The following is a 12,295-nucleotide window of genomic DNA, read 5'->3' on the forward strand; positions in this document are numbered from 1 at the left end:
CTTGGCCAAAAGGAATGGGCTCACTCAGTTTCAGTCACCCTGAAAACAAGGCTTGCAGGTGAGCCTGAGGGCCTGGCTTCTCCCGCCAGTCTCGGGATTCTGCTTCTGTGTTTCTGCTCTCCACCCGTCTTGCCACCATCTGCTTGCACGACGCTTCTCTGCACAGTCTCTTCCTTCAGGTCCACCCCATCCCACCCCAATCATTCTAGTAACGTTCCCAACTTCTTGCTCCATTGTTGCTCAGGCACGAGTCTCACTGGGCTGGGAGGAAAAGGCCACAGGGTGGTGGTGGGCATCATGGCTGGTGTCCCTGGAACACTCGTTCTCCCCCGGTTTTGCTCTCGGGGACCAAACAGCTTGTTAATACCTCATGTCCTGGAGCACGGGCCCTGTATTTACACCTGAGTCCCAGGGAAGGCGGGGAAGGCGAGCATGTCTTCTACTTCGGGCAGGTAGTGCTCGCGATCAGGAAAAGGTGGTCCAAAGTCATGGGGTGGCCACAGAGAGCCCCTCCCCGACCCCGAATCCTGGTTCTGGCTCCAGGCATTCTAAGAGAAACCGTGGTGCATGCCTACACTCTGGACACAGGTCTGGAGTATACTGCCTCCTATAGGAAGCTCCCAGCCTGGCAAGGCCAAGTCGCGGGGCAGGTTCCATAATGGATTCTTCCCTAGGTGATGCCCCTCTTCCATAGCACCAGTGGCTCCTGGGCGAAGGGTAAGACCAGTACATGCTGTGAGCCACGTGTGGCCCAATGCCACACAGCACTGTGTTGTGTAGATCCCTGGGAAAATACCGATTTTTTACAATTAAAATTTTTCTTAGACATATTGAAAAAGTCAAATATTTCTGGAAGGCCTTTTTTCTCTTAAATAGAAGTTGCAGTGGCCTGTAAACCCTCTTTTCCCACTCTAAGTAGGTAACTAGTTCCAATCCAATTGGTATGTTTGGTGTTGACTTTCATGCCTATGAAATCATGCGTTCACTCCTACTTCCTGATGGATTCAGTGTTAGGTATAATTTATTGATTGCTTTCTTTAACACTCCCAACACACACACACACACATACACACACACACACACACAGCTTCTCTTTTCCTTTCTCCAAGCACATTTATATTATTATTTGGGGTTAGATTAACATGCAGTGTAAATACTATGACTATGTAATCGCTGATCTCAATCAAGCCATATCATAGAATATGATTCCTTTCCCTTTCCTGTACAACTGTTCCCCTCCTCTCTTCAAAATGTGGTTCCTTCAGCTTCCATGTCCCCAAACTCTGCCCTAAGGGTAACTCTCCTTCTCATAAGTGCACACACAACGGGTGTCCCATCATCTCCCTCTTGGCGGTGTCTCTCCAGAACCCTCGCTCATCTCTGGAGTGGTTGACTTTCCCCAACTGTCATGGTGGGATCTCCCACCCTCCTGAGGACTCCCTTTGCCAGTTCCTAGATGCACCTCCCGTTCCCCTGAGTCCTCTATCTTCCTCGATCTGCACTTGCTCCCTCAATTTAGTGAAGTATGTCCTCCAGGGGCTTCCTGAGGAGGGGCTGATGGGCACATGGAAAGCTGTGGCCAGGCCCGATGTGATTGGTCCTTCCCTAGTCGCACAGGAGGCAGCAGACCTAGGGACCATCCTTACACGGCTTCATCATCACCACCACTCGAGAGCAGGGTGGCAAGACGACACTGGCATGCACCAAAGTGACGCCATCTCCCTTAAGGACACTTCTGCTTAAGAACAACCCCAGGGACGCCTGGGTGGCCCAGTGGGTTAAGCCGCTGCTTTCGGCTCAGGTCATGATCTCAGGGTACTGGGATCGAGTCCCACATTGGGCTCTCTGCTCAGCAGGGAGCCTGCTTCCTCCTCTCTCTCTGCCTGCCTCTCTGACTACTTGTAATCTCTCTCTGTCAAATAAATAAATAAAATCTTAAAAAAAAAAAAAAGGACAACCCCAGACCTACATTCCCTGTCACACTGCTGAGACCGGATCCCTTCAAGTTAACTGCCGAAAACTAACCTCTAGAAGGTTTATGTCTTAGTGGACTACTTTTTTTCTAACCCTGAAATGTAGCTTCTCTTCAGGACCACTTCAGGGAATGAAATTCTGAAGATCTTGACTATTTTTATTCTACCCTCACACAGGGATGACTTCGTGTGGGCACAGAACCCTCGGTTAAAAATTGTTTTCCCCTCAGGATTTTATTTTATTTTTAAGATTTTGTTTATTTTGAGAGAGCGCAAGAGGAGGAGGGGCTGAGAGAGAAGCAAGCTCCCTGCTGAGCAAGGAGTCCTCTGCCGGGCTTGATCCCAGGACTCCAGGATCATGACCTGAGCCGAAGGCACCCAGGCACCCTTCCCTCAGGGTTTTAGATGCCAGTGTTTCTGTTGGGAAGCCTGATCCTGTCTTGACCCCAATGCTGTGTAGGTGGCCTGCTTCTTGCTCTATGAGGCCTTCAGGGCCTCTGCTTTGCCTCCAGCATTGTGAGCTGTCACAGCTAAGTCCCCGGTGTGGGTTTTTTCTCACCCAGTGAGCGCAGGACTCAGTGAGCCCTGTCGGTTCAGGAAAGTTATCTGAATTACGCCTTTAACCGTCTTTTTCTGTTTTTCTCTGTTCTTCAGCTCCTGTCATTTAGATATTGGACCCCTTGGGCAGCCTCTCTCATTCTCTTACCCAGTATCATGGTCTTCATCTTTTTTCTTCTACTTTCTGGGATATTTCCTCAAATGTGTTTTCCAAGCCTTCTAATGAGTATTACATTTCTGCCATTATAGTTTTCAATTTCCAAAAGTTCTTTGTTTCTCTGGGAGTTCCTTTTTTTTTTTTTTTTTTTTAAAGATTTTATTTATTTATTTGACAGAGAGAAAGAGAACACAAGTAGGCAGAGAGGCAGAAGCAGGCTGCCCATGGAGCAGAGAGCCCAATGTGGGGCTCGATCCCAGGACCTCCTGGGATCATGACCTGAGGTGAAGGCAGAGGCTTAACCCACTGAACCACACAGGCACCCTAGGAAGTTCCTTTTTTATAGCATGTTTCCTTTTATGTAAGGATCTTTCTGATATTATTACTAGCAATGTGTGACTTTTTTCTGCTTCCAACTATTTTTTATCTTTGTTGCCTCTAATTTCCTTTCCTTTCACTTGTTTTTTATGAGACTTTTTTAGAATGAGATTTTCCTTAAATGTTGGGTGACCTTTGATCACTTTCCTCATTGAAATTTTTATGGAAATAGGGGTACCTGTGTGGCTCAATCAGTTAATCGTCTGCCTTCAGCTCAGGTCATGTACCCAGGGTGCTGGAATCGAGCCTCATGTCAGATTCTTTGCTCGGTGGGCTGTCTGCTTCTCTTCCCTCTGCCCCTCCCCCCAACTCATGCTGTCTCTCTCTTTCACTCTATCACAAATAAATGAGTAAAATTTTTTTTAAAAGATTTTATTTATTTATTTGACAGACAGAGAGCCCAAGTAGGCGGAGAGGCAGGAGAGAGAGAGAGAAAGAGAGAAACAGGCTCCCTGCTGAGCAGAGAGCCCAATGCGGGGGCTCGATCCCAGGATCGTGAGATCATGACCTGAGCTGAAGGCAGAGACTTAACCCACTAAGCCAACCAGGCGCCCAAAATCTTTTTTTAAAAAAGAAATTTTTACTGCAATTAGAGTCACACACAGCCATAAGAAATTATACAGAGAAACCTCTTTTTAAATTTTAAAAAAAATTTTAAATTTTTTATTAACATTATCATAGATAGCACTCACCATAGCACATACATTCCCCAGTGTCCATAACCAAAGTACCCTCTCCCTACCCATCTCCCCCAGGCAACCCTCAGTTTGTTTTGTGAGATTAAGAGTCTCTTATGGTTTGTCTCCCTCCCGATCCCATCTTGTTTCATTTCAGAGAAATCTCTTATACGTTGTACCTAGGTTCCCCCATTGATAACGTTTTGCACAACTAGTACAATACCACAACCAAGACATCGACAGTCATATTCCACCAATCTTCTCCAGATTTCCTGTTTTACTTGTTCTCACTGGTGTGTGTATTTACTTCTTAGAATATTATCATACATGTATATTCACATATACACCACCACCATGGAGATAGAACATTCCAGAACCATGGGCTTCTATCTCTTGCCCTTTTTGCCCTCTTATAACTATATACAACCCCCTCTCTGTTCCTAAGCACTGGCAACCACTGATGTGGTGGTTGTCATTTAAAAATTTCTATTGTTTCAAAATGTTATATTAATGTGTATGGTATCTTTTGGGATTGACTTTCTGAACTCAGCCTAATTGCCTGGAGATTGACCCAAGTGACTGTGTATATCAATAGCTCATTCTTTTGTATGGCTGAGTAGTATTCTATAGTTCGTATGTACTACATTGATCTGCTGAAGGTGAACAAGGCTGCTTCTCATTTTTTGCTAGTACTTATACAGCTGCTATGAGTATTCCTGCATAGGTTTGGTATGAACGTAAGTGTTACTTTCTCGGGGATAAATGCCGCAGAGGACAATTGCTGGGTTATGTAAATAGTTGCTTGTTTAGTTTTATCAGAAACTGCCAAAGTATTCTTTTGTGAGGCTGTACCACTTTGCACCCCCACTAGCAATGTGAGGAATACAGTTTCTCTTCATCTTCACCAGCATTCGGGTGTTGTCACGATTTTTTATTTTAGATGCTCTGACAGATGTGCAGTGACATGGTGGTTTTAATTTGGATTTCCCTGATGAGTAATGATATCGGACATCTTTTCAGAGATGGTTTGCCATCTGTACATCATCTTGGATGAAATATTGGTTTGGGTCTTCTGCGTATTTTCCAGTTGCATTGTTGGTTTTCTTTTTTACTGTTGAGTTTTGAGATTTGCTTATGCGTCTAGATAATTGCAAATGCTTTCTCCCAGTCCAGAGCGTGTCTCTCCAGCCTTTTCCCATGGGCTTTTGCAGATCATAAGTTTTGTATTTTGATGAGGTCTGACTTATCAAATTCTCCTTTTATGGATCATGTTTTTGGTATTGGGTCTAAGAACTCTTTCTCTAGCCAAATACCAAAGGTACTCTCCAGTTGTTGGTCCCCCCCCCCCCAAAAAAAAAAGTTTAGTTTTTTTTCACATTTTAAATTTTTAAAAAATATTTTATTTATTGATCTAATAGAGAGAGAGCAAGCATGCAAGTAGGGTGAGCAGCAGAGGGAAAGGGAGAAGCAGACATGCCGCTGAGCAATGAGCCCAATATAGGACTGCATCCCAGGACCCCGATATCATGACCTGAGCTGAAGGTAGATGCTTAACCAACTGAGCAACCCAGACACCCCTTGTTTTACACTTTTTAAAAAGATGCTCACTTACTTTATTCTTTAGGAGCCAACTTTAGTCGTGGGACCAACAGTGCTATAGGTTTTTTTTTTTTTTTTTTATTGTGGTAAAATACACATAACATAAAAGTCACCATCTTAACCCTTTCTAAGTGTATAGTCAGTGACAGCAAGCACATTCACACTGTTGTATAACCAACCATCCACAGAACTCTTCTCATCTCCTGAAACTGAAACTCTCTACCCATTAAACCCTAACTCCCTACGCTCCCGCAGGCCACCACCAAGCCCTCACAACCACCATTTTACTTTCTGCCTCCATGATTTTGACTATGCTAGATACCTCACATTCGTGGAATCATACGGTATTTGTTTTTTTCTGACTGGCTTATTTCACTTACTATAATGTCCTCAAGGTTCACCCATGTTGTGGCATGTGTCAGAATGTCCTTCCCTTTTAAGGCTGAGTAGTGTTCCATTGTGTATAAACTATATTTTATTTCTCCATTCATCCATTGATGGACATGTGGGTTGCTTCCATCTTTTGGTTGTTGGGAATCATGCTGCAATTCACACAGGTATACCTGTTTTTAAGACCTTTGGGTCTATAACCAGAAGTAGATTGCTAGAGCATATGGTAACTGCATTTTTAATTTTTTGATGAACCACCATACTGTTTTTCATAGTTTCAGTGTCTGTACCATTTTACATTCCCACTAACAGTACAGAGAGTTCCAATTTCTGCACAGCCCCACCAACATCTGTTTGTTTGTTAGTTTAGTTTGTTTGTTTTTAAATAGTAGCCATTCTAATGCGTGAGGTGGTATCTTGTGGTTTGTGTTTACATTTCCCTAGAGATTAGTGATGTTGAACAGCTATTCATGTGCTTGTGGGCCTTTTGCACACCTTTTCAGAAAAAGGTTGAGGCAAGTCCATTTTTTTAAAAGATTTTATTTTTAAGTAATCTTTACACCCAACTTGGGGCTTGAACTCACAACCCTGAGAACAAGAGTCACACACTCTACCAACTGAGCCAGCCAGGCACCCCTATTTGCCCATTTCTAAAATCAGGTTGTCTGTTTCATTGTTGTTGTTGACTCTTAGGCCTTCTTTATATTTTTTGGATATTAAAACTGTATATGATTTACAAATATATTCTACTATCCCATGGGTTGCCTTTTCTGTCAATTGTGTTCTTCCATGTACAGAATTGTTAAATTTTTATATAGTTCAATCTGTTTTTTTTTTTTTTTTCGCCTGTGCTTTTGGTGTTGTATCCAAGAAATTGTCAGATCTGATGTCATGAAGTTTCACCCATATTTTCTTCTAAAAGCTTTCTAGTTTTTGCTCTTACATTTTGTGGTTATCTTTGGTTCTAAGACAAGGGTCCAACTTCATTCTTTTGGGTATGGATATCTGGTTCTCTGAACACCAGTTGTTGAAAAGAATATTTCTTTTCCTCATTGAATGGTTTTGGTACTTTTGCCACCAATCATTTGACCATATATGTGAGAGTTTATTTCTGGGCCCTCTGTTCTGTTCCACAGGTCTCTATGTCTGATTTATTCCAGGACCACACAGTTTTGATTACTTTAGGTTTATAGTTAAGTTTTGAAAAAAAAAATGTGTGAGACCTCCAACTTTGTTATTCTTTTTCAAGGTTGTTTAAGATGTTTTACATTTTAAGCCCATGATCCATTTTGAGTTAATTTTTGTATAAGGTGTAAGATTAAGATTGAAAAAATTTTTTCCTCCTATGAATGTCTAATTGCTCCAGAGCCATTGGTTTAAAAGTCTCTTTCCTCCATTGACTTGCTTTTGACCTTTGTCAAACATCAGTTGAACATTACTTGGATCTCTTTCTGGGTCCTCTATTATGTTCCATTGATCTATGTGTCTGGTGCTCTGCCAATACCACACAATCCTGATGACTAGAGCACATAGGAAGCCTTAATATCAGGTAGAATGATTCCTCCCACTTCATTCTTCCTCGTCAAGATTGTTTTTACTATTCTAGGTCATGTACTTTTCTATACAAATTTTAGAATAAGCCTGTATATGTCTATTAAAAATGTTTCTAGGACTTTCATAGGCATTGAATTAAACCTATAGTTCAGTTTGGGGAGAACTGACATCTTTTTTTTTTTTTTTTTTAAATTTTATTTATTTATCAGAGAGAGAGAGGGGAAGAGAGAGAGCACAGGCAGACAGAATGGCAGGCAGAGGCAGAGGGAGAAGCAGGCTCCCTGCTGAGCAAAGAGCCCGATGTGGGACTCGATCCCAGGACGCTGGGATCATGACCTGAGCTGAAGGCAGCTGCTTTACCAACTGAGCCACCCAGGTGTCCCGAGAACTGACATCTTTACTGTGTAGAGCCTTCTAATCCATGAACATAGTATGTTTCTCCCTTTATTTAGGTCTTCTATGATTTCTTTCATTAGCATTTTGTAATTTTCAGCATGGTTCTTATATGTGGTTTATTAGGAATATTCATAAATATTTCAATATCTTTGGAGTGATTATAAATAGCATTACTTTAAATTTTGGTTTCTATATGTTCATTGTGAGCAGATGGAAATGCAGTTAATTTTTGTGGGTTGATCTCATATCCTCTGACATTGCTGAGGCTATTTATTAATTCCTAAAGGTCTTTTTTTCTTTGTTTTTGGTAGATTGCCTGGAATTATTTATCTTTCATTCCAGATAGTTTCACCAGATATAGAATTCACCACTGACAGTTCTTTTAGTTCTTGAAGAATGTTGTGCCACTTCTTTTTGGCCTCCATGGTATCTGATGAAAAATCCACCATCACTTGAATTAGGGTTACCCTACAGGTAATGTGTTTTTTCCTTTCTGGTTGCTTCCATGATTTTTTCTTTTGTCTTTAGTGTTTGGAAGTTTAATTATGATTGTTTTGGCATGGATTTCTTTGGCTTTATCCCTGTTTGGGGTTTGCTTAGGCTATTGAATTTGCAGATTTGTGTCTTTCACCAAATTTTGGAAGTTTTCAGACTTTATTTCTTCAGTTACTCTTCCAGTCCCTCTCTCTTCTCCTCTGGGATTGTAATGATACAAATGGTGGATCTTTGGTTACTGTCTCATGGCCCCAAGATGCCATCCATTGTTTTTGTTTTTTGTTTTTTTCACTCCATTTTCTCTGTTCTTTGGATTGGGTAAACCCTATTCACCTGTCCTCAAGTGGACTGATTTTATCCTCTCTTTGTGAGGACATCCAGCAGGTCTTTATTTCTGTTCTTGTATTTTTCAGTTCTATTATTTCCATCTGGCTCTTCTATATAACTTCTATTTCTTTACTGAGATTTTCCCCTTTTCCAAATTTATTTCAAGAGCATTGTATTGATTGCTGAACCATTTTTATGATAGTTGCTTTAAAATCCTTGCCAGAAAATGTCAACATCTGGTTAATGTCACTGTTGGCATCAGCTGATGCTTTCTGCATTCAAGTAGTGATTTTCCTGGTTATTATTATGATGAGTATTTTTTTTTTTTTTTACTGTACCCTGGACATTTTGGCTTTATGTTTAGAAGACTTTGGGTTCTATTTGGTTCTTTTTTTATAACAGGCAGTTGCCCTGTTTAAGTTTGGCATGCAGGTGCTGGCCTACTTTTGTGGGCTGTGGTTCCAACGACAATTTAATTTTCAGAGACTTTGCTGTGTTATTTTCACCTGCTTGGTTTATCTGGTGCTGCTGGGGCTCCCACCTGTTCCTGCTACTGCTGCCAGAGAGAGCAGAAGGAGTTTCCCCAGGCCAGGTTGCCCAGGGTCCCTTGGCAGGGAGATGGGTCTCAGGCCAGATATGGAAGGACAGCCCTTTCCCTGGCTGCTTGTTGTTAGTGGGCTTCTGACACACTCCCCTTGCTGGTGATGCTGCATTTGTTTGGTATTGTCATTGGGACTCCTGTTCAATTTGTGAGATGAATAAACCCACCCGGGTCATCCTTTGCTGGGTGTGTGTGAGGGAGACACCTGTTGCTGAGATGTTCCTTTATTCTTAGATTCCCAAACCAATTAGTCATCCTTCTTCCATCTTTCTGAGTTACCCTTTAATTGCCTCTTGCATATCTCCATGGTTTATCATTGTACTTAACAGAGAAGAATGGGGAGAAATGAGTCCCATATTGTGTAGGCCAGAAGTCATCTTTTCAATAAATTGTTTATTGTAGCACCAAAGAGCTCAGTGGCAGTCAGCCTTGTAAACTGGGGGGCTTCACTTTACATAGGTCTCACTGTGTCTTTGAGGTCCCTTGGTTACTGATATCTTTTTTTTTCTTCTAGACTGTCAGAGATCAGGGAAAGTTCTGGTTTCTACCCTGGGGAAGGACCACTGATGTGGGACTGTCCCAAACATAGAAAGACTACTTAGGAGATGTGAGGAGACCACCAAGAGTGACAACTGTCTGCCACATATGGACATATAGCAGGAAATACTCCAGCAAATACTCAGCAGCTGAGTCATCGCCCCACAAGCCTACGTCAGGGTGAGGCCTGTTCATGCATTGAGGGCAGCAGATGTTGTTGAATTTCTTGGTGCATTGGCAAGGTGTTCTCTGACCTCGGAGAAATGCGTGTAAATTTTCTCAAGATTTTGACTTGGCATTTTTCTTAAATAACCCTTGTGATGTGCTAAGATCCCTAATGAAGGCAGAACATGAGTGGGCAAACTCGCTGAAGCTCAAAATAGTTATCTGTGTAAAAGAAGTCAGAACAGAAAGACAGACGCCATGATTCTGCTTATATAAAACTTTACAAAATACAAATGAATGACGGTGATGGAGTGGATTAGTGACTATCTAGGCTTGAGTTGTTGTGGGGAGAGATGGGGGAGGGATTAAAGAAGGGCACAAGGACATGTGGCTGATGAATACATTCTTTTAACGTGATTGTGGTGCTGGTTTCATATATATATAGTTATATATAACTATATATATAGTTTCATGGGTATGTGTGTGTATATATCAAAACTTATCAAATTGTGGGATACTTGGGTGGCTCAAGTCAGTTAAGCATTTGCCTTTGGCTTAGGTCATGACCCGGGATCCTGGGATAGAGTCCGCCATAATTGGATGCCCTGCTCAGTGGGGAGTCTGCTTCTCCTTCTCCCTCTGTGGGCCTTCCAAATCCCATCATGCTCTATATCTACCTCATGCTCATGCGCTCTCTTTTTCTCAAATAAATAAAATCTTTTTTAAAAAACGTATCAAATTTTATACTTTAAGTACATGTAGTTAATTGTGTCACTTCTGCCTCAACAAAGCTGTTTAAAAAGAAAACATGACAAGACTATTTGCTGGCCATCTAAATTTCAGTTTCTATAAAAGGGGGTAAATAATATAATTTTGGGTAAGATTAAATGAGTAAAAATGAGGGGCGCCTGGGTGGCTCAACCAGTTAAGCATTTGTCTTCGGCTTGGATCATGACCTGGGGTCCTGGGATGGAGTCTCCCATTGTTGAACTCCCTGCTCAGTGGGAAGTCTGCTTCTTCCTCCCCCTTTGCCCCTCCCCTTGATTCTATGCTCTCTCTCTCTCTCTCAAATAAATAATCTTAAAAAAAAAATAAATGAGTAAAAATTAAAAGGATGAAGTGAGATGACATTTTCCCTTAAGTCAACCAAAAGCCATGCAGTTATGTCCCTCTCTCCCGTACTCACATCCAATCCCTGGCTGGCTCTTTGGGTGACTACCAGAGTGGCTGTGGGCAGAGGTGAAACAGGATCCGCCATGAGTTGGTGACTAGATAGTTGCTGAAATGGGGAGGTGGGTACATGTTAAACTGACATATTATTCTCTTTACTTATGGATATGTTTGCATTTCTCATAACTATAAACAATAAACAGTGGCACTCCATTTCACTGAAAGGAAAAACTGGCCCAAGTGGCCCTACATGATTCCCCCACCCTAACCCCCCGTCCTTTTTCCCTCCTACTCACCTCTTCATTCATTGTTCCAGCCCCACTGGAACCTGCCAGGTGCACTCCTGCCTCAGGGCCTTTGCTCAAGCTGTACCCCACCCCCCCACCCAGAATCCTCCTAACCCATGGCTTGAACCTGCTCAAATGGCATCCTTTCAGTGAGTTCATCCTGACTGTTCCACTAAAATTATTACCACTACCACCTGTCCTTTTCCATGACCCCTTCTCTGCCACTTGTCATTTAGCAGTTACTATTATCTGACATCCTGTGTAACTACTTGTTGCTGACTCCCCCCATGACTTGGGCTGAATGTAAGTACCATAAAGACAGGAATTCCTGCCTGATGTGTTCACTGTTGAATCCTCAGCACTGAACAGAGTGCACAGCAGGTTCTTGATGAATGAATGAGCTACATATAAATACGCTAGTGGAATGCCTGGGAGGGAGTGAACACTATGGGAGTCATCATAATCTAAAAATATGTCATTGAGTCACCTGATAAACATAAGTTAATTGTTCCATATATACTTTCTGTCCTGGTCTTTGGAAAATGAAACAGCCGCTAATTTTTGTTGTTCTTGTTAATTAGTGGGAAGCAATATGGTAGGGAGGGATTCCCACAGTCTCCGGAGGTGAGCACATCTGCTTTGAAGCCTGGCGCGGGCTCTTGCTAGCTATGTGACCTGACCAACTTGCTCAGCCCCTCAGAGCCTGATATCTTCACTGATGGTCCCTGTTGGAAATGGTCTACAGTCAGGGCTGGGCTGGAAGCCCTGGGGTGAGACTTGACCCTTTCCACAAGAGGGACAGGACCACCTCCAGAATCTGTCCAGCGGCTGCCTCTCTTAGACCTGTTGGTGGGGTGAACAAACGATGGTTGAAGGCATTGCTCATGGGGGACAGGCAGTGACATCTCTGAGATCAAAAAAGGGGAGGTGACTCAGACCTGGGCCATCTTTTGGTCTCCTCTCCAATCCCTCCACCCCTCAAGCTCGAGGTTATAAACAAGTGACTCAGAGGAATGATGGGAGAATGCCCC

The sequence above is a fragment of the Mustela lutreola genome, chromosome 2 (genome assembly GCF_030435805.1).
Source record: "Mustela lutreola isolate mMusLut2 chromosome 2, mMusLut2.pri, whole genome shotgun sequence".
Taxonomy (NCBI): domain Eukaryota; kingdom Metazoa; phylum Chordata; class Mammalia; order Carnivora; family Mustelidae; genus Mustela; species Mustela lutreola.